The sequence below is a fragment of the Leptonychotes weddellii genome, chromosome 2 (assembly GCF_054177405.1).
Source record: "Leptonychotes weddellii isolate Sample4059 chromosome 2, ASM5417740v2, whole genome shotgun sequence".
Taxonomy (NCBI): Eukaryota; Metazoa; Chordata; class Mammalia; order Carnivora; family Phocidae; genus Leptonychotes; species Leptonychotes weddellii.
This window is the reverse complement of record NC_138370.1, coordinates 89,966,130-89,990,052: the sequence shown is the minus strand read 5'-3', so window position 1 is coordinate 89,990,052 and position 23,923 is coordinate 89,966,130. Positions and strand designations below refer to the sequence as shown.

The 23,923-nt window shown below is 34.9% G+C and overlaps 1 long non-coding RNA gene across 4 annotated transcripts in view; it reads right to left on the bottom strand.

The window, feature by feature from the left end:
* LOC115942825 (uncharacterized) overlaps positions 1–23,923 on the bottom strand; it is a 455,446-nt gene that overhangs the window by 1,587 nt on the left and 429,936 nt on the right. For 3 of the 4 annotated variants that reach the window (XR_014143167.1, XR_014143166.1, XR_014143162.1), the window contains 2 exons: positions 10,868–11,037; positions 9,207–9,608 (listed from right to left, as the gene is read on the bottom strand). This is a non-coding gene — a long non-coding RNA (uncharacterized LOC115942825). Of the gene's footprint in view, positions 1–9,206; positions 9,609–10,867; positions 11,038–23,923 lie in introns of those variants that run through there. The other variant, XR_014143163.1, reaches the window with a different exon arrangement.

Genomic DNA, 23,923 nt, shown 5'->3' with positions numbered 1-23,923 from the left:
GTTTGTTTCCTGAGATTAAGAATTCCTCATATCAGTGAGGTCATACGATACATGTCTTTCTCTGATTGACTTATTTCGCTTAGCACAATACCCTCTAGTTCCATCCACATCGTTGCAAATGGCAAGATTTTGGTTTTTTTGAATTATAGTTTTTAATAAGATAATAAAGAAATGGCAGTGATGGTATTTTTCTGTTTCGAATGATACATTAATTGAATTTTTAAATGACTGTTATACTGTATATTAAGGCTAAAATTTACTTAATAAACACATACATTGCAATTATCATGTACAGGCATAATTATAAATGCTTTAAAATATTAACTCATTTAGCCCCATAACCATCCTTTAAGATACATTGGTTATTATCACAATTTTAGAGTTCAGAAGACAGTGTGCCAAGGAAACACTGTAGTGACTGTAGTGACAGAGTTGGGATTTCAACCCGTGTAGTCTGGTTGCAGAATCTCTTAAACACTGCTGTGTTGTCAAAAGAAAAAGACAAAAAAAAAAAAGAGGGCAGGGGAAGGGAGGGGACAGGAAGATTATAAGAGGATGGCTATGGTAATATAATTTTTTATTCCCATAAACATGGAGCAACTAGATAGTAAGACATACAAAACAGCTGAAGAGTGTATCCATAACTCATAAGCAGTATTTATAGCAAAGCAAGGTGGCAAGGTATCCCTATAAACTTCAAAATACAATTGGTTGAGGACCAACCACCAATGACCAGAAGACCCATATTTTATCAGCTTCTGTGCATGAGGAAGCAGAGGAAAGCAACACAGTGTCTGACAGAAGTAAGAAAAGGAGAACCTCAAAATATGTAACACACCTAGACAATGGTGGCGCCAGGTGAAAACAGCAGCTGAAACTGATCGTGTTTTTGCCAAAACCAATAGGAGATGAGCTCAGGGGTCCACAGGAAAAATAATCTAAAAAGGCCAGAGCACTTTGGCCCCTGGGAAATCTGAAAGTGACCAGTTAGGTCTCCTAAGCTAAGGAGAAACTGCCTGGAGCGAAATCAAAACTGAGCAAGACAATTACAATAGAGATGAAAGAAAGAAAACTTTCAGAGAAAAGTGAAGAGGGAGACAAAACCAGGAAATATTAGAAAAAAAGCTTCTATAGTTTCGGTGTCAGATTAAAGTAAGAGAAGGAATTGAGAGAAGTTTAGGAACTCTTCCAAACCTCCTACTAAAAGTTCAGAAAACAATAATTCCACATCAAATTAGGAAATAAAAAGGTAAAATCCCATACAAAGTTTTTAAATGGAAGCATGGCAAAAAGTATATCCTATATGGATATATGAACTGTTACATGTTAGTTCAAGATAAGCTAAAGTACATTAAAAATTATTTAAGACATGAAAAACACATTAAAAATAACATGAAAGAAAAACTCAAGCATATTGACAGCACTCAAGAAAAAGATAAAAATAAAAGAAACCATCTTTTCAAAAATAAAGAATGAATTAGAGAAACACAAACAAAAATGAACACAACAGCTTACACCTAAGGAGACATAGAGGGTAAAGAAGTGAAAATGTTAAAAATCCAGATGTAAATGAAAGAGGTTAAGAGAGAGAGAGAGAGGGAGAGAAAGTGACAAATATTGAGATAAGCAAAGAAAATTCAAGAAGGAAGGCTCAACAAACATTAATAGCAGCACAAAGAATAGAGGAAGAGTTAGGAGGGAAAAAACACTAAAAATTCCAATTCAGGAAAACTTCCTTATATAAAGAAGCATTAAAATTACATATTTAAACATTACCACATACATGAGAGTATAGTCTCAAAATAAACAATGCCAAGAAATACTTGTCTTCAAAGAAAAAAACAAACTTTTTGACATTAGGCACAGAAAGAGATTGAATTATAAGTCAATATAAGGGGAAAAAATTAGCTCATCATCAGTCTTTTTGACAGTAAGAGAATTTTAACCCCAAAGGAAATAGAGTAACATATTTAAGATATGCAAGGGGAGAAATGATGATTTAAAACCACCAAAACTGATTTCAACTATAAAAGTCCAAACTATTATCACATGTCAGAACTCAGGAAATATTGTTCCTCTAAGCCCTTCCTGAGGAATTTACTAGAGAATGAACTTCAGACAACTAAAATGACTGTATAACATTACCATAAGAATTGTGGGCAGCATTAAGCCTATGGATACTTATAGATCTGGTTAAGACTAAACTGAAGGTGAAAATGGATGGAGAGGGCGCCTGGGTGGCTCAGTCGGTTAAGCTTTCGACTCTTGATTTCTGTTCTGGTCATGATCTCAGGGCTGTGAGAGCGAGCTCTGGGTTGGGCTCTTTGCCCAGAGGGGAGTCTGCTGAAGATTCTCTCTCTTCCTCTCCCTCTGCCTGCCCCCCAAAAATATATAATTAAATCTTTAAAATAATTTTTCTAAAGTGGAGGGAGTATTGTTTGACCAGCTATATATTCAGATTTTTAAAATCATGAAATAAATGAGGAGGGTTTTTATGAAAAATCATATGTTTAACTATTCTCATTAATTATATTAGATGTGGTAACATTAATATTGTTATTCAGAGATTACTGGATATCTAATGTTGTATAAAGCAAATAAGTAATTATGAATCATTCAAACTATATCATCACTTGTGATAATGAGTATTTTTTGTTTGGAAGAAAGGAGTTGTAGATGTAATAAAGAAGAGTTAATTGAAAAAAATCCTGTAGAACTACATTTGAATTAGAAATATATATATGAATTCATGCTACTGTGGTATTCATTTCTACTGTGTTTTGCTGACTGCATAGCTTTGGAAGGCAATCCAGTTACAATGAGCATTCCTAATTCCCAGATTGTAGTCTTTAATTTCCATTTAGCACTGAACGAAATAGGGGTTTCATGGAGAAATGGCTGATTCCAGGCCTAGAGCAGGAAATGAATAGGATCAGAGTAAAATATCTCCAAATCAGACAGTAAGAAAGCCTTCAAAGACTATTACAGTCATGTCAAAATGATTCGAGAGCCAATTTGAAGAGGTGCTCATTGGCAATGATAGCGCACCTTTATCCATAATATATTTAAAAAGCAATTGGTTCTGGGCTGAAGCCTTTATTTGTTGGTGCAAGACTCTAGTGCTTCTCCTGCCTCGGTCATGGAAGCCCACACAGAAAAAGGGGCCAGAAACTCAAAGTAGTTTGGTATGCTGAGCCCCCTACCTGGAGAGCAATTGTTCTGGAGAGCCCCACAGTCCTGTGATGGACATTATGGGAATTAAAAATAAACTTTTGTTAAACTACTGGAAAAAATTAAGTAATTGGTTAATGTTGAAGGATTATAGGGAACCAAGTGTCATGCAAGTAAAAGGATAAACTCAAGCATTTATCATGGCTTTCCAATTTGAATATTCCAAGGGTAACCAAACAGTGTCTCTCTCTAAAAGTACTAAATTAATAAATTAATTAATTAAAAATTAAATTAATAGAAGTGATAGACTGAGAATATGACTTTATTTTGCAGCTTCCAATGAATTAATGGACCTGTGCCTTAAAGATAACTGCTGATAACATCACAAAAAAGACATATGCAGACACTGGTATACTAACTCCAAAATCTAAATCATCAGATACTCTACGGGTCAAATACCCAACATTCTTCAACAGACTATGGATGACTTAAAAGATGGCAAAATTACTAAATTATGTTAGCTAAGAATTCTCACATGGATGTAACATTGTAAAGGAGTGCAAGGAAGTGGTAACTGGGATAATGATCACTTTTGGAAGGAGGGAGGGGATTAGAACTGGTATGGGCATCACGGAGAGGTCTCTGAGTTCTATTTATTGACTTGAGTGATAGCTACAAGGGTGTTCACCTTAAAATATCTCACTGAGCCACACATTTGTCTTGTGTCTTTTTCTCTATCTGCATTTTATTTTCTAGTACAAAAGATAAAAGTGATAACTGATTTATCTTTTATGAAACATTTACTTAGAGATTAGCATATATCATATCTTCCAAGTATATACTCTTAAGTCAAAATATCTACTTACTTTAAATCCCCCCCAAAAAAAAATCTGTCTTAAGAAAGCAGAGTGATTTTGAAATTTATAATACAGAATAACTTCTGACTAATCAAGGAGAAAAAATTTGAATAAAAACTATGACTATCAACATAGATATTAAGAAAAGGATACCTAAGTCAGTCCCCTAACTTTCTATAACATGGAGAAATGAAATAAAAGAAGTGTTGCACCCAGTTTTTTATCTTTAATGTGAGGATTATATAGAGGAAAATTTTATATTTAAGGTCTTTTTTTTAAAGATTTAATTATTTATTTGAGAGGTGGGGAGGGGCACAGGGAGAGAATCTTCAAGCAGAATCCCCACTGAGTGCAGAGCCAAGTTGGGGCTTAATCTTACCACCCATGAGATCCTGACCTGTGCTGAAAGCAAGAGTAGACACTCAACTGACTGAGCCACCCAGGCTCCCCTATTTAATCAATAATAAAAAAAACACTAAAAGTTGCAGTAAAACTTAGGCTTTCAAAGTGAGATTAACTAGTTTACACTTTCATTCCATAAAGGCAGCATTTCCTTTATGTTTTTTCCCTGAAAATAAGACTTTTCTATTTAAAGTAAATTAAAATTATCTGTTCCAACTTTAGAAATCATCTATCAGGACAAATGGAGTCCAGAATTTGGTCATAAGGAATTACATTTTAAGGATTAGGTTTATGTACCAAATCAAGATGTAGAAACAAAGGGCATAACTTCAAATGGGAAATCTGAATTTCTACCAGAAAGATAAGACAAGAGTACCTCTGCCTCAGTTTCTTTATCAGAAAATGTTTTTCTTAAACTATGTGGCTAACAAATCCTATAAGCTTACATTTAAAAAAAAAAAAGTGTATCAAACATGAAAGACTGTTAGATGTATTCAAATAAAAGGAACAATTTGTAATTTCATACTATATTTTCATTTCCTTTTTAATATTTGAAATAAAAGAATGAAAAGAGGGAAAATTTTATAAAATGACTCTTCTTTTGTTCGGTATCTTTCTTAGCATGTATTAATTATTATTTTCACAAAATCTTACTTATATTCTGATTAAAATTCCATTATTGCTATGTATGTCAGATGAGTCATAATGATAAACCTCATTCTTTCCTAGTGTATGCATATTAAATTAGCTAACCAGATTTAAGTATGCGTTTTATCAAATAAATAAGGACAATTGAAATTGAGGGGGAAAGCCCTCTAAACAATTGAGATGTTTCCCTTACTTTAAATTTATAAGTACTAAAGGTCTGTTTTCTCTCCACTACCTGGTATGTCTCAAAAAATTCATTCTTTATTTTGAGTAATCACACCAGAATGGCAATTCAATGATATCACATTTGGAAAGTTTTAAGGGACATTGTTTTAAAAAATGTTCACTGTCTTTGTTACTAATGTCAGTGTGTCTGGATTGCCAAAAGAGTTTTTTAAAAAGCTGACAATCTAACAATGTAATTATTTTCATTGTCATTTCAATAAAGAATTCATCTAGTCATCTGACTTTGAGCAATTCATGTGGCATTAGCTGTAAGATAGAGAACTTTTTCTTTTAAGAAATAAATTGAGGGGCTCATCCATCAAATCTCTAATCACTTCTTTTCTTTTAGAGCTCTTTAAACACTATACGGGCAGTGATGCTGGGAAGCTAGAAGCCAAGGATCTCTTTTGATTTCACTTCCAGTGGGTTCTTAGAAAATCAATAGTATTTATTTTAAGATAAAACTTTGGTTTTTGTAAACTTGGCTCTGCACTACTTTAAAATCGGCTATTTGATTAATATACAGGATATACTATAATGGGCATATTCATGCCAAAAAATAAAATGTGTCCTATTCCTAAAGTAAATGATTCTGATAAACTTATAAAAGAATATTAATTTTCTTTGTGAGATATTTGTTATTTATCTGAATAGATAAGGTAACACTAGGCCTTTGGGTTGGGCATTTAAGTAAGTATGATTTTCTTTTTAAACATCTTGGCAAGACATCAGAACTACAACAGAGACCTTGACAGTTACAACTGCCAATGACTTTCCCCCAACACTGAACAAGAATAAAACAGATGCTTCAATGTACCATGTAGCATTGTTCTGCTTCTTTAAAATTACGGTCTAATACCTATCTAATTAGTCATTCATTTTTCTGTTTACAAAATAATCTCAATATTTCTCTCCTTCTAGATACTAAACATTTTTAATATAGAAAGAAGCCAACATTAAAACAGATAATAAATGTATTTTATGCATTCCTCCTAATATATGCAATTGGTTTTACAATAGAAATGTTACGGCAGGCTGAAATTATATTTCAACATAAATATTAACCAGTAATCCTTTGTTAAAATGTATTTTAGGAACTGGGAAATAAAATGTATGGGAAATGGCAAAGGAACTGAGTTTAATCAACTGGCAAATTAGACATTTTGAATATATAATTTAATAATTTTCAAATATACAAAATGTCTAAACACAGGAATACTTGACAACTAGACCCATCTCTACCTAAAGACAAGACTAAATGAAGTGAGCGTAAAATGTAGCATGAGCAAGTTAAGTTGGAAATGCAACTATTGAGGGGTTTGGGCTGGGGAAAAGTATGAAGCTCTCTTCACAGGCCTTAGCGGAGGGTTTCTCTTTATGAGTTATGATTGGATCCCTCATCTCAATTATTTCTTTCTTTTGAGTGTGACTTGTAGACAATATTGAGAAGCTATTCATCAAGAGATAACATTTACTATGCAGTCATATGTGGAAACAGTCACTTAAGGACCTGATTCTTTTTATTGGCAACTTACCTTTACCACTTACTATAGACTATTAACAGAGTAATGCACAATTACTAATGGCTAATGAATAAATCAATTGAAGAAATGAATTCAAATAGAGTGTTCTATAAAACATCAGGCCAAGGGAGAGCAAAGTATCACAGTGGTTAACAACGTGGTATCTGGAGCTGCAGTTAGGATTAAAAACCTGGCTCTTCCATTTACCAGCTGTATGACCCTGGGCAAGTAATTTTCTCTCTCTGTGCCTCAATTTCCTCATCTGTAAAATGGGATATCAATAATTAGGTAAAAATTAAATATTTAGGTTAAGATACTGAAAGGAAGCAGTAAAGAAACAAATAGAAATGAAAAAGTCACAGTGAATTGAGAAATGCATATGGCATAAGATTCTAGCCCATTTCAACATAATTATTTCGCTTATAAGCAATTTCCCATTCGATCCTCAGCTTATCATTTGGCATTTTATAGCCTTAATTTTCTTTATATGTGGGGAAGAATCTACTAATAGCTAACACTTTAAAGCTAACACTTATGTAGTATCTCTTATGTATCAATCATCAAAGCACATTTCACATTTTTTCAGGTTTTTAAGAAAATTTTGCAACATTTAAACACAGTATGAGGTGTAAAAGCAACACTTGGTAACAAGCTATCCACAAGAACCAAATCCTCACAGACTGGTCAGACATCAGGAGAGTGATTTTTCTTCAGTGACAGCAAAACCACGGGCTAAGCCATCGCATGTCTCCGAAAGGCAGTGTCTGGCAGGAATCTGACCGAGGGTCTGTCATGAAGAGCAGATGGGCAGGAGAGTGCTTCCCAAGGGAGACTCCTCTGTGCTTTGCACACATATCCATGCAGCACATGCTCACCACGACCATCAGACCGACACGGTGGTAGCACAGTCACACTTGACGTGTGGCTTCAGTGCCAAGAAAAGCTGCAGGAGTCAAATTATTACAAGGACCCATTAAATGTCTCTAACTCTCAGGAACATAGAAAATACAGTTATCACTCTTTCTTTCTTTTCCTCAAAAAAAAAAAAAAAAAGGTGAACCATGGGACATGTCTATGAAAATTCCAAAATAATAATTTGAAAGATATAGGACACTTCAAATAATTCATCTACATGTTTTGAAAATATTCTCCTTTAGCTAAAATATCGTAATGTGCACAGAGACACAGCAGAAGCTGATCATTACTAACAATATCAACATTTTAAAATTATGAACCTCGGGCGCCTGGGTGGCTCAGTTGGTTAAGCTACTGCCTTCCGCTTGGGTCATGATCCTGGAGTCCCGGGATCGAGTCCCGCATCGGGCTCCCGGCTCGGCAGGGAGTCTGCTTCTCCCTCTGACCCTCCCCCCTCTCATGCTCTCTGTCTCTCAATCTCTCTCTCTCTCAAATAAATAAATAAAATCTTTAAAAAAATAAAAAAATAAAATAAATAAAATTATGAACCTTAAGAATGTTTATATGATTTTCACAGCAGTTAATAAAGATCAAAACAAAAAGATATATACTAACCTACTGACTTGTCTTTGGTAACAATTTGTGATTTAAGTGACTGTTAGTAAATCTAAATTATGTAAAATTTTTCATGAATATCTTAGGATGGCAGACATGTATCAAGGTCAACTTACTTGCTTTGCTTCCAGGTAAACTCAAATATCACTTTTTATTGACTTCTCATCATGATGACTTTCTACTAACTTATTTTTTATTCACCATTTAAATTGAAAAATAGAATGAAAAACCCATAATAAAAATTACTTCCCATTTTGGGATTTATGTTTCAGACAGCAAAATCTCTAACTTCCATCAAGAAAATATTAGTTAAGTATAATTTTAGAAACTTACGGCACTATCTTCTTATATTTTCCTTTTTAAAAATAAACTCTACCATAATCTGAGTAAAAATCTATTATCATCTTATTGCTTCAGAACTTATTCTATTTCTACTATTAAGATCAGCTAGACTGACTTTGGGCAATTCAGTTCAACATTCTCTGCTGAGCATAATTCAACTAAGGATAAGGAGAATTCAACCATGGTCTTAGGAAAAAAATGCCAAGGAAAGGCTTCTGATTTCTTATGATAAAAATGTGCTTTTAAAAAAATGTTTTTTTAGTCTTCTTCCTTTATAGTTAACTGAGGCTCTGCTTAAATCTGTTATAGTATTCTGCCCAATCATTATAAGAATTTTTTCCCTTCAAATATTTCCTGCAAAGCTATTTCTGAATCCATTGCAACCACAGAGAAGAAATCACACTAAAGTTGCTGTTGAGTAAAAGAAAAAGGAAAAGTAAGCATAGAATGACCACTTACTGAGCTTTTAATATGGGCCAGGCATTCAGTTGGGTGTTTCTTTCTAAACCATATAAATAACTCAATCTGTTTTAGAAAACATGGAGATAAATTGCATGAAATTGGGAGGTTGAGATTAGGCAAGAGATAAAATAATGGGAAATGCCAATTACTCTTCTTTTTATGTAAACAACAACAAAATCATCAAGGTCATCTCTTTATTTAAGGTTACATTTTATCTATTATTGCCATTTATTGGCACTCTCTTGATTATAAATTCGTTTTTGCTTTCAGAGAAGCACAGTCACTGGAGAAGGTATTTGTCTGTGAGGAAACAAAAAAGCCAAAAAACAAAAAGATGGTAACACTGAAAATTGTCCTTAGGGAAACCATTAGACCTCAGAAGAAGGGAATGATCAAATTGCCCGGTTAGCTGTGGTCTCTGTCCATGTACATGTTTCTGCTCATCTTCCTAAGGGGGAAACATTTGTTAAATGTCACACTGGAATCAAAGATGAAATCATTTGCAAATTCTGAAAAAATAAATTAGAGTGTTTGCATATATTGTTTGCCTATTTTTAATGAATGCATGTACTTCAGTACAATTATGCATCCTGATCTGCTGCCATTTGGTGCCTTTTGCATACTTTGGAGATATCATCATCACAGGTTTGGCAAGTGTTCTACGATTGAAAAATAAATGTTTCAAATAATTTTTGAAGGGCAACCTTCAGCAATATACACTGAGCACCCACAAGTAGCCACACACCTTCTGAACACTTGATAAATGATTCTTGTTCTCATATATAAAAATTTATTTTTAGTATCTCCTAACATTTTGGGTCAATACAAAAATGCGTTTGGTTCAACTTAGTTTTCATTTGAAGAAATTACTTTAGCTGAGTATCTTTAAAAAATAGATGAGGAATTTGTATACAAATATACACAGATTTCAATTTCCCTAGAAATTATGACCCCTGAAAGTTTTCATGTTTTTCTTTGCCAACAATTAAAAAGGTAGAGAATATTTAAAGAATATACAGATAAATAACTTTAATTAGGTAGAATCAATGAGAACACAGTAGAAACTTTTATACCAAAGAAATTCATTCATTACAAATGTTCTGGCTCCATACAGTCAAGACACTAAGACTGATGTTGGTTTTAGATGGTGACAGCAACAACAAAGGAGTTGTGAACAAGAACTCCAAGGAACACATTCATGGGGGGCAAAGAATTATATAAAAGTCACTCCTTTAATGTTTATCAATTTTACAATGTGATAAGAATAATGAATGATATGAACATGAAAACAGTATCTGGAGATAGCTACTTAAGATGGTCCTAAATGTTTACAATTAGACATGCCTTCTCTAAAAACTTACAATTGATAGAAAATTTTTAAAAACAAACAAAAAAAATAGCTTCTTTAAAAATAAGATAAACAGCTCCTTGGGGAAGAAACAAGACAGAAATCAAGCAATGATCCGACTGAAAACAAAGGCCTACTGAAGGAGGGAGCTTAGAGAAGACAGCCATGCTCTACAATTTTGGCCATCTGCATTCCAACTGGGAAGTAAATCTTGGTGCCCTACTTAGAGCCACTGGTTTCCCTGGGTTTCCTCTGCTTGTGAAAGGACAGCGAAGAAAAACTAGTTGTTGCTAACACAGCCTGTGCTGTGGTTTTGAGCGATAAGAGAGCACCGGAAGGTAGGAGAACACAGACATTACCTCTTGACTGAAAACTGAAACAAGTTGCACTCAGTTGTCTTCTGTGGTACATTCGTGTCACCGTGAGGCATGGGTCCCATATTACCAGATCCTAGAGGATGACAATGGACTGCTATAAGGTCATGGCAGGTGGCCCCAACTGCAGTGCTGTGCTGGATGAGTTCTCTTTGCTAGAGAAGAAAACAATGTTTCAGGTACTTGATAATGTGGCCACTGATCTGGAGAATGGATTCTTTTGCTTTCCCACAGAAGATCTGACACAGTTGCAACTCACTTAAGACAGACAAGAGAATATTTTGACAGTCTTTCCCCAAGATAATGTTAACTCTTCCACCCTCTGTCGTAATATTGTCCAAAGGGATCTGGGGCAGCCAAATATGCTATAAAATACCACAATGACCCACAATACTAATAATATCCTGTTAACTGGACCAGTTAAGCAAGAAGCAACAAATGTATCAGAGGCTTTGGTAAAACACATGCAACCCAAAGAATGGAAGACAAACCCTATGAAGATTCAGGTTGCTGCCACTTTAGTAAAACTTTCAGGATTCTAGTGGTCAGAGACATGCCACACCTCCACTATGAAATAAAAGACAAATTATTATCCAAAAGGAGAATCCAAAAAAGGATGCCCAATAGATGATCAGCTTCTTTGGGATCTGAAGTTAGTGTATTCTACGTTCCAGAATAATGCTTTGGCCCTTATGCAAAATCACACGGAATGATGCCTGCTTTGAGTGGATCCAGAGTAGGAACAGACATGCAGCTCATTGAGGCTATAAAACAAGTAGAACTGTCACTTGACTCATTGTCCTGGGACCCTAAGGTGTTGGAGGTATCAGTGGTGAAAAAACAGTGTAGGGTATATGGCAGGCTCTTGGTTTCTGGAGCAAAACTAAACTATACCTTCTGCAAAAGCCAATTATGTGCCTTCTAAAAAATAGCTCCTGATATGCTACTGGAACCTGACAGAACACTTAAACATGGCTTCCATGTAATGTTGCATCTGAAGTGTCCAATATGAGCTAGAATCTGACAGACTCACGAACTCAGAAATTTGGGCATGTCCAGGAGTAACCCATTGTAATTGGAAATGGTATGTCTATTACTGAGCCCAAGACAACAGAGTAAACTACATTATTTCATGGTCTATTTATTCCATCAAGTTGTGACAGCCCTGCTCCATAAGATTACACTTATGGCCTGATGAGTTGGGGTCCTTTATGAGCAGCTGACAAAGGCAGAAAAGTCTGAGTTTGCTTTGTGAATAGGTCAACTTGGGTTGTGTGCACCTACTGAAAATGGGCTGCAGCTACACTAAAACCCCACTACTAATGTCCTGCAGAATATTAAGACAAACCTTCTCAATAGGCACTATATCTTCTCGCCTACTTTGTGTGGAAAGGGAAGAATCCCAACATTAGAATATATAAAGGCATGTGAGTAATGGCAAGTGGCCTGGCTGGTTGGACAAAGACCTTGAATATTTGAATAACGAGGCCAAGAAAGTCTGGGCAAGGGCATCTGGGTGGATATACGGGAGTGGACACCAATAAGGAAGATCTTTGAATTATGCGTTAACATCCCCCAGGAGAGTTTGAACACAGAAAAGGCCTGATTCAACAACCAAGTAGAGAATAACTTGCTAGTTGACTTTCGTCAACTACTACCATCAGTCACCAGAGTACTGGCAAATGGATACACCAACTGAGTAGGGTCTGTCAGTATGGTCTCTCATTTTTCAAGGCTGATCCAGCTACTGATGATACCAAATGCCCAATGGGCCAGCAAGAAAGATCAAAGCTGAGCCTCCAATATGACACAGAAAACCTTGCAAATCTCCTACGCTCTGTGGAAAACTGACTACATCGGACCTCTTCAACCTTGGAAGGGGTAGCAATAAATACTCACCGGAACTGGCATATATTTTTGCCTTTCACATTCACAGGATCTCATCCAGCAGATTTCATGTTTGACCCAACACCATGTCATTAGTTGGTATAATGCAAATGTCTGGGATCCAAGAGGAGGTAGCAGGAGTGGTCTCATTTAACATCACTCTAAATTAACCCATTTTGGTGAATTCATACTTCCTCTCACTGTGACTCTTGATTCTGTAGATTTGGAGGTCTTAGATCTCAGAGAAGGGAGACTACTTCTACCAGATGACATGCAAATGTATTATTATATTTTAAACTACAGCTGCCACCCAGTTGCCATCTTGAAAGGGGTCATTGATCCTTCATTCAAATCTTTTTCTCAGAGTTTGCTTTTTAGGGAAACTGACTTGCTACCATTCCCTTCTCAGTGAGGCTTTCCTGACTGCTATATTTAAAATTATACCTCCAACACTTCCCATTCCTCTATTCTGCTTAGTTTTTCTCTTTGATGCCATCTAACCAAGCTATTTATTATACATAGGTATATTGTTTATTAAAACATGTGGGGTAGAGAGTGTTACCCATTTTTTCATTCCTGTACCCCAAGGTCTCTGTTTCAGCTAACAGTTGCCACAATAGTGCTGCTTAACAAACTAATCCAAAACTCAATGATTTCAAATAATAACTTGATTCACTCACAGGTATGCAGGTCAGTGAGATCAGTCTACTCCATTCTACATGTCTGCACCCCCTGAGGCAGGTACCAGATACGACATCATTCAGAGTCTTTTGATTTGCTACTGTCTAGTAACATTCTTTATGTTATTTCATCTATAATTTACCTCTTCATTAATATATATTTTATAGAAATCATACTTCTTTTATAAATTCACCAAATTGATGCCTCTAATTTTAACATTTAACTAAAAAAGTGCTACTTTTGGGGCACCTAGGTGGCTCAGCCATTAAGCATCTGCCTTCGGCTCAGGTCATGATCCCAGGGTCCTAGGATTGAGTCCCGCATCGGGCTCCCTGCTCCGCGGGAAACCTGCTTCTCCCTCTCCCACTCCCTCTGCTTGTGTTCCCTCTCTCGCTGTGTCTCTCTCTGTCAAATAAATAAATGAAATCTTAAAAACAAAAAAAATGTGCTACCTTTGATCATACTAAAATGTAGAATATGGAATATCATTTCCCAGAAGTTTCTTCTTTATCTACTAGGCATCAAATAAATTTCATGGATTTTGAGAGATCACAAGACTTCATTGCCAACTATTTTATACCCCTAGTCCCTATATTGTGATTTTAGGAAACTGCTTCTGAAAGAAACTTTTAAGAATGCTTTTTCACTTTATCTCAATGCACTAAGATTTTATTTACGAACATTTTCATATATTTATATAACATATTTAAGAAGTATGAGAAAAAGAAAGGAAGGCAGTGAGGAAAACTCTCTGTAAAATGACAACTCTTTATTTTCATAAAGCATTTAGCATATACATGAAACTGAGAAACAAATATCTTAAAGACATATACATGATATGAGAGAGAGAGAGAAAGAGAAAGAAGGAAATGCCCTCTAACTTCAGAAACTACTCTTAGCCTCACTAATGACATGGGCTCATCTCCACAGGTATGCTAGTCAAAGTGCACACCATTTAATATTCTAGTGTATAAAAGCAACTCGTTGCCTAAAAGATCTTTAACGTAGCAGAGTAACATTAGAAATATTGTGTTAAAAAGGAGAGATTCTGGGACACCTGGGTGGCTCAGATGGTTAAGCATCTGCCTTCGGCTCAGGTCATGATCCCAGGGTCCTGGGATCGAGCCCCACATCGGGCTCTGTGCTCAGCAGGGAGCCTGCTTCTCCCTCTGCCTGCCTATCTGCCTATTTGTGCTCGCTCTCTCTCTCTGTCAAATAAATAAATAAAATCTTTAAAAATAAATAAATAAAATAAATAAAAATAAAAAGGAGAGATTCTCCCCCAAATCCAAGACTTTAATAGTCCTAAAGTCAATATAACTTCTCAATAAAACGCATTATCCATGAAATTTTGTATAAAATATATACTTCACATGTACATACAAACCAAAACCACAAATATGCACTCACAACAATATACATTTTTCATAGGACCATAGAGAAAGCTCAAATTCTCTGGTTATTAGCTTAGACTTGTTTCATATAAAAATATTAAACTCCAGCATTTTGACCTAGTTAGATAAAATTTGTTATGGAATTACAATTTTTCTACTTTGTAAATATCTACTTTTTGATTGCCTTAGGTCAGGTTTTAAAACTACATGCATATTCATAGCTATAATATTTTGTCACAATACTAAAAATGATATTATATGAAGTTGATTTTTTTAAGTTTGCAAAAACATTCATGAGAAATGAATATAGCTCAACCCAGATCTTGATATTTAGATATAATTTTCCTGATTTTTTTGACATCACATAAGTACAAATATCAATATTTACACATACTATATGTATATAGTATGTTTTATACATTCATGTAAAGCATCATTAAAATAACAGATTTCTGTGGGCACCAGGGTGGCTCAGTTGGTAAAGCATCTGCCTGTGGCTCAGGATCCTGGGATTGAGCCCCAGGGCTGGCTCCCTGCTCAGCAGAGGTCTGCTTCTCCCTCTGCCCCTCCCCACACTCGTGCTCACTCTCAAATAAAAAATAAAATCTTTAAAATAAGATTTTTAAAAGCATACTAAATAATGCTATACAAGATGAAAATAAAATTTCATTGTGTAGGTCTTTAAAATTCTATAGTATTTGAAAAGGAATATCATATTTTTAGCTAGTGATGGAAAAATTTCCAGATGGTAAAAATGTGAATGATAAAAATAGACAAATTGAAATTAGAACTGTGATGGATTAATTTCCTTTTGGTTGTCCTTATGTTGTTTATATTCATGCCAGGTACATGAGCCAATAGTCTCGAACAACACCTTCAGTAAAGAAAAGGAAAGGAAGATCTCTAAAGTAGTTTTCAATAACGTTTGCAATTTGAAAATTAAAATAACTATCCACACACACACACACACAAAATCTTGGTTTCCTTGCCATGTTTGATTTTCAAAATGTGTGCCTTAAATTTTAAAAGCCCTTCCCTCCACACACTTTTGGATGTAAGTGCATATTAGATGAGTACTGGAAATAATGTGGTTAAAGGTGAAGCTTTAGCTTGCCTGTGAAAACAAAATTTTCCTCAATTGTCATATGAACAGCAATCAAAACATTCCCAATTGTAACAGGCTCACTAATTTTCCTTGAAAAGTAAAAATGAATTTATCAAACACTCATGAAACAAAGTAGGCAGGAATCAAGAAAAGCATAATTCGACTGAAGTGAAGGTTAATTTTTCAATTGTCTCTTCTTTATATCTAAAATTATTTTTTTTCAATGAATGATAAGATTCCCCAATAGCCCAAGAAAGGTATTAGCAATGGTCAGTAGCAAAGTTTGGGGGTTTGAAAAAGCAACAGTGAAAGCTGATTTTTAATCCTCCAAACTCCTACAAGGAATGTCTTCTTGGCAGTTATTTAGCTAAAGACCACCTGTGGAAAAGCCTTGGCATGTGCTGGATACTTTTTTTTTTTTTCTAGAGGAAAATAGCATGAAATATCACACAACGATGCATGCAGTAAAACATAGATCAATGGAAATGCTCTGCTATTTGGAAGTCTTAACACTGAGCTGCAGAAAATCTTTTGTGTTCAATATTTATTATTGATAACTATTTTATTCTAGTATTTACCAAACATGTTTCAAAAGACCCATATATATACCAAGACTAAGGGTTCTGTGATTAAATACCTGTGACAAAGGCTGAATGAACACACTAAACCCATGTCTTTGGCATAGGGATCCTCCATACTAACATACTAGTATGTTAATGAGCAACATGGGTCTCCAGGAGGGCATTCCTGACTGTGGTTGTTCCAATATATAAGCTTAACTCATACATCTGCTAGAGTCCTCTTGTCCTTCAGTTCCTAGGTGATTGCCGCAAAATTTGGACTCTCATTCTTTGGATTTTGAAAGCCTTTTGCCTACTACTGAATTTTTGCAAACTCCCTGAAGGATCTGAGACGGCCTAAAGAAAGGAAAAGCTTTAGAGCCCTGAAGCTTATTTAATTTTGTAAGCAGTTTCTAAGAAAAGTAATGCAAAGGTACAAATACATAATAAGGCATAAAAATTAATATTAATATTCACTTGAGAGGAAAGAAGCAATCACAATCAACAGTGCATACTTTTAAGCTGATAAATTCGACAAAAGTCACAATATCTAGAAAAAATATTTTTATTAGTTGTCTGAAACGATTTTATTATACTTTTATTATAATTTTTAGCTATACATTCCTTGATAGTTTCTTTACGACAACAATTTTGTAACAACTTTTCTGTAGAGAAAATAAATCTCTCTCCTAGCATAGGTGATTAAAATTTCATTTTTCTTTTCAAAAATTTAGAAAAGTTGCTTTCAATTTAACAAATTGCTCCTGATGAGGTCATATAAGTATTTAGGACAGTTGTCAAATTTGGGGAATTTTTTTATCAAATTTCTTTTATATACGGACTGTAATATTTTAGTGTGTATTCAATTTTTCTTGTGTATTGACCAGTATTAACTATTCTTTGAATTGATGATGCTCATTCACCACTTTCTCTCCGATGTCTGTTGAAGTGACATATTAGAGTTATGTCTGTTATCATTAATGATATCAGTATTTTGTGTTAATCTAATAGTTTAATGTGTGTGTTATAATCTATGTGATCTATCTTTATTTACTATGCATTTTGGTATTTAGTTTTCTTTAGGCTCTCAGTTTTGCCATCCAGTATTTAACAAATGGGTTGTTTTGTCTGTGAATTTATGAATGCAAGTACTCTTTGCTAGCAACTCTTAGAAAGAGATGTCCACAGAATTCAGAAGGGAGAAAATGCTTTCTGCAACAGCAAGAAAAAGATGCCAGTGCCACTTGGGATTATAAATTGAGGCCAGAAAACCTGCATTGATGAGATACCAAATTAAGAATAGTGACAAGTGTATCAATGTATTACTTTGTGGTCCTAGACACAGAATCGAATAAAAATGTAAACTTTAACCATCCTTGTCTATTTTCTGTAATAATAACAAATGTAATTGGAATTTACTTGCAAAATAAATAAATTTTCCCAAGTCCCTACCATGTAATGCTGATTGTTAGAGCTTGTAGAACATAATCTTTGATATCAAATGGCCTTGCTTGTCAATTGGTTATCTTGTGTAATAATGTTCAAATTGGAATCTCTGATTGAAGAAGACATGAATATTGAGTGTCTTTTTTTTCATAGTAAGTGAATCTCAAGAATTTTATTTGCCTGGTTTCCTTTTGTGTGTAAAGGGGAATAAATGATGGCTCTGCTGGATTCCTCATACTAATGAAATCTATATAAGAGCATTTCCCATCCACAGTCATAGATTTTAATTTAAATGTGATCCTTTTTAGTTGAGATTTAGAATGTTCTCACTGATATTTACTTATGACACAAATGAGACTGAGCTGTATTTTTCTTTTTGATGTCTTCATTGCCAGGTTTGGTATCAGTGTAAAAAATTTCCCTTAAAAGTAATTTAAAACTTTTATTTTTGAGACATGGTGAAAAGCTTAAATAACATTGGAATTATCTAGACATTACAGCATAAATAGAACTCTGGGCCTTGTTCTTGGTTTGGTTTTGTTGGGGAGAGAAGGTGATGCTAAATCTTTAATGAGTCTGATTCTTCTAGATGGCTGTATTGAGTTCATCTCTCCTGGAGTTAATTTGATCAAGTTATATTTTCTTTGAAAACTATTTTTTCATCCAGGTTTCAAGTTACAGTAGAGAGGAGCAAATCATTCATGGTAGTCCCGGTCAAGAAAACAGAAACCACTCTAGGTATTCAAACAGAGGACGTTTAATGCAGGGAATTGGTTGTGCAAGTGATGGGAAAGCTGAATGGCTACACAGAAAACAGTAAGGAATCCCAAAGGAAGCAATAGCAAGAAGCTGCTACCCTAGATGGATAGAGGAAACAGGTAGTGTAACCAGAGCCAAGAAACCAGGGCTATCAGGTGACAAGAACCCAGCAGAAGAGGCCTCAGGGAAGCCGGGACCATGAAAGGGAGGAATTGTCTGGTGAGAGCTAAAATCACAGACAAGAAGTAGATGGCATTATCTAAATGTGGGAGTCAGAAAATATCCTGAATTTTCCTTGGTGCTTTTCCTAGCCTATTCTCAGAAGACAGAGAGCTGGGGAGCCTGGGAAATATAGTTCCCACTGATATGGAGCAGAACAAGGAAATCCAGGGAATGGATCTGAGACCAATCAGGACATGAATTTTTAATTTTCTTTGATACAGCCCCACCATCTTTTCTTAATTTACATACAAATATATAAAGATAATACTTCATATCATGTCTAGGATAGGCTGAGGCTCTGTTTCACTCCTTTTTTCCAAGATGCAAACACTGCCTATTTCTAGTAATATGGTGTACTAGATGCTGGAAAATCTACTGCTTCAGAAATTTTGGATTCAATATGTGATTTCATTATGTACAGAGCTGCCAAGCACAGCCTCAGCCAGCACCACTCTCCAAATGTGTACAGTATTTGATCCATAGACAGAGAATTCCACATAATATTGCTTGGGAGCAAGGCACTCACTTCAGAGCAAAGAGTTGTGACTGTGGGCACACTCCCATTGGATTCACTGCCCTTATCACAGACTGCACCACTCAGAAGCTGCCAGTCTGATAGAGCAGTCCAAAGGCCAGTTTGGAATGGATACCCCGAGAGCCTGGGGCCCATCTTCCAGGACCCTTATATCGCCCTATATCAACACACATTGTATGTTGCTGTGTCCCCAGCAGGTAGAATGCATGAAACTGGGAACCATACAATAGATACAGACATACCACTCTTATAATCAACTCACATTGTCTTCTCGGGGAAATTTGTTCCTCTTATCCCCTCAACTTTAGTCTCTATACATAGGATGTGCTATAGAAGTGCTCACTGTTATTTTTGTTTTATGTTAATAGTAAATTATTATTTGATATTGTAAGAAGACAAATGCAGATGAGCTATTTTTCATCATAGGCAAGAAAATGCTCTCGAATAAAAGGTCTGTCTCAAAACCCCACAATAAAATGCACCCATGTAAAATGTATATAATAACAAGTGATGATCCAAAACATAATACTGTATGAATATGTCTTTCAGAGTTACCAAGAGTTCACACTTGTCCATTTTTTACCCTCTGCTTTGTCTTGACCAAATTTTTGTATGTGTCTCTCTAAATAAGAATTTCTATCCCTAATCTCTTAAAAATCACCTAAAATTTTCTTCAAGACTTTAACTATCTTGACTTTCCTTAGAATTCCAGGTGACAGATCGATACTCTTACCATCTAAAACATATTCTGTTTGTGAATTATAACTTATTATGGAATTAGGAATGATCATTTGGCAAGCAATTGTGGCAGTGAAGACACAAGTACTCTTAACAGCCATACCAGTATCAACAGGAGTTAAAGAAAATACGTATGTTGGAACAGAGTACATAGTTCAAATAACTATTGTTGACTGCCTCAACTGGAAAATAAGAGAAGCTCTAAATATATATCTTGAATAAGAAGACACATTTTCAAGAACATGACGTGCTAAAAAATAGAACCTCAAAAACCCACCCCGAGTGGAAATGAACAAATAAATTGCCATAAGAATCATCTTTATCAAAGCTGATTATTGCAGTGACGACTCAGTTCAAAAATAGAAAATATGTGGGAGGTTATAAAGGAAAATGTCTCACTAAATCTTAAGGCTGTGTGGAGTTTATAAAAATTACAGCGATGCTTAATATAAAGGAGGAGGAGGAGAAGGTGAGGGAGAGGAAGAAGAGAAGAAACAAGAAGAGCAGCAAGAGAAACTTCTTCTCTCAAAGGACCACAGACAAGTATCAGTGCCAATTTAAAAACATTACCCATTGCTTATCCCTTGACACAAGTAAAATTTCAGACATCAAACAGATCCGTAATTTAAATAAAAATATAATAGAGCCCATAGACTCCTGAGAAATGAGAATTCTTAAAATGTAATTCGTCTTCCAGTAAGCTTACAATTATACTATGACTTCTATCTAAATAACTTCTTTAGCATGTTCTGTATTAAATATTTTGCCTCCCAGAAATCCATAACCCCAGATTAACTACGAGAAATTATCAAACACAAATTCTCAAAAAATACCTGACTTGGCACTCTTCAAAACTGTCAAGGTCATGAGAAACAAAGAAGGCTGGAAAACTGTCATAGATTGGATGAAGCAAGGAGGAGACATTATGATTAAATGCAATGGAATATCCTGGATTAGCTCTTGGAACAGAAAAAGATCATAACTGGAAAAATCCAAATAAAGCCTATACTTCAGTTAACAGCATTGCAGCAATGTTAATTTCTTGGTTCTGACGAATGATTATGTAAAATACTATCATTTGGAAAAGCTAAGAGAAGGGTGTACAGGAACACTCTGTACTACCCTTGCAACTGCCTGTAGATCTGAAATTATTCTAAAATAAAAATTTGTGAGATCTATCTATCTATCTATCTATCTATCTATATAACACAATGACACATTAAGTGGTTTTCTTTGGGACATATTTTTGAAGGTGCAACTGAAACACCAGTTTGGAAAGGATACCCCGAGAGCTTGGGCCCCATCCTCCATGACCCCTATATCACCCTATATCAACACACATTATATGTTGCTGTGTCCCCAGCAGGTAGAATGCATGAAACTGGGAACCATAGAATAGATACAGACATTCCACTCTTATGATCAACTCACATTGTCTTCTTGGGGATATTTCTTTTAGGACTGGATAATACTGTATTGCTTTAATGATTAGGACATTTTGTTCACTGTTTTCATTATTAACACTATTGGGAGGATTACAAAGACATAACACATACATAAACATACATATCATATCTACTGGATATCAAAGATAAATAATATTTGTGCACAGGAACAGTAGGTTTGATTCTCTCAAGCCCATCTTAAATTTAACTGAAACTGGTATGCTCCTGTTAATAATAATATAATCAAGATAAATATTCCTCGAGTTTATAAGGCTTCTAAATTTTATAATAATAATAATTAACCAATAATACTGCATATCTGGCATTATGCTAAGCACTTCATTCACTGATTTAACAAATATTTGATAAAATGCATACAATGTGCCTAACACTGTTCTAGAAACTAGAGATACACCAATAAGCAAAAAAGATACCCTCTGCTACAGAACTTATACCCTAATACAGGAGAGAGGCAGTAAATAAATTATGCAACAAATTTATAGTATCAGGCAATGGTAAATACAATCAGGAAAAGTAAATTGGGGGAGGGGAGAAGAGCTATTTTAGACATGCAGCTGTTCAATGGAGATGACATTTGAAGAGATCTGAGTGAAGTAAACATAGGATGCTATAAAGATATTTCAAGCAGAAAAATGAACAAGTTAAAAAAACAATAATAAGGCAGGAGCATGCTGGAAAAATCATAAAGACAACAATAGGTGTCATTATCTATAGTTGATAAATAAATCACTAATTAAACATAATACTTAGAGATATAAATGTTAGTACTAAAATAATTAATTATAGAAAATGCTTGCAGGGGCGCCTGGGTGGCTCAGTTGTTAAGCGTCTGCCTTCGGCTCAGGTCATGGTCTCAGGGTCCTGGGATCAAGCCCCGCATCGGGCTCCCTCCTCGGCGGGAAGCCTGCTTCTCCTCTCCCACTCCCCCTGCTTGTGTTCCCTCTCTCGCTGTGTCTCTCTCTGTCAAATAAATAAATAAAATCTTTAAAAAAAAAAAAAAGAAAATGCTTGCAGATATTTCTGGGAGTTAGGCTATTACTAAGGAAGTGAGGGAAGAGAGGTTTCTTTTTTCACAATAAGCCTTCCTGAAATATCTGATGCTTTACCATATGCATATATCCTATTACTTTGCTCAAGGTTAAAATATATATCTAACTCTAAGACTTCAGTCAGTACTCCCATACTTCTGCATTATAACTATCAGATTTATACCCAGTAGGAGTAGAACTATGCCTGTATAAAATACTCAATTTTAAAATAGTAATTGAAAATCCCTGCTATTAACTCTGCAAAGTTGAATATATATGTTTTCCTTCTGTTCGCCCTTCTCTAGGAGCAACCTCTCAATCATGAATATGCTCAGCACATAAATCCACTTTCTGTTCTTCAAACTTACTTAGCCTCACCTCCTTTAAAATCTGAAATAACTTGTAAATTGTTGACTAAAATTCTCAATCCTCATCAGAACTAACAAACACTTTAGGTAACTTCAATCCTCAAGCATATTGCCTGGTTAAAAGTTTAAGGCAAGTTTCTGAACATATTGTGAACATATCAAAATGCGTATTTTCTTTCCTCCATGTCAGCCAGCATTTTACAGAAGTTTCTTAAAGAGTTCTGGGGGAGATCAGTTTGTAATTACACATGGAAAATAGGACCAGGAAATACAAAAACATTTAGCATGATAAAACTTTGATGAGTTGCACATGTATTACTTCCTATGCAAATTTTTTGAAAAAAGTACTTTGGAGAAATTTGTCATAGGTATTGAAAATAATGGGTCAGGTTGATACAAATAAACATTAAAATCTATAGAGCCTGTGTTTGTTTTGGTTCTCTATCAAAGGCATTATCAAACTGTAGCATAATGCTTAAATATTACCTTTCTTAATAAGTGGGAACACATCTTCAGATACTCTCAGATATTGACAGTAATGTACTTAAATATTTGATTTTTTTCAGTAATATGTGTGAATAAGTTGAACTATTTGAGAACAAGAGTAAATTAAGTAGGACAACATTACATCAAGGATCAAAGGGTTGAAAAGAGCTTCTATTTTTCTAAATATTCCTTTACCTTTTAAAGTATGTTTTTCATAATCACTCCCTTCTTTCTCTTTCCTGAAGCACATAACGTCATATATTAAACTTCCAGGTGTTCATGATCAAACTGAGTGTCTTCAATTTAGTTAAGTCCACATTAGCTTTCGCTAATTGTTAAAATAATCAAATTGCTGAAGAAGAAACT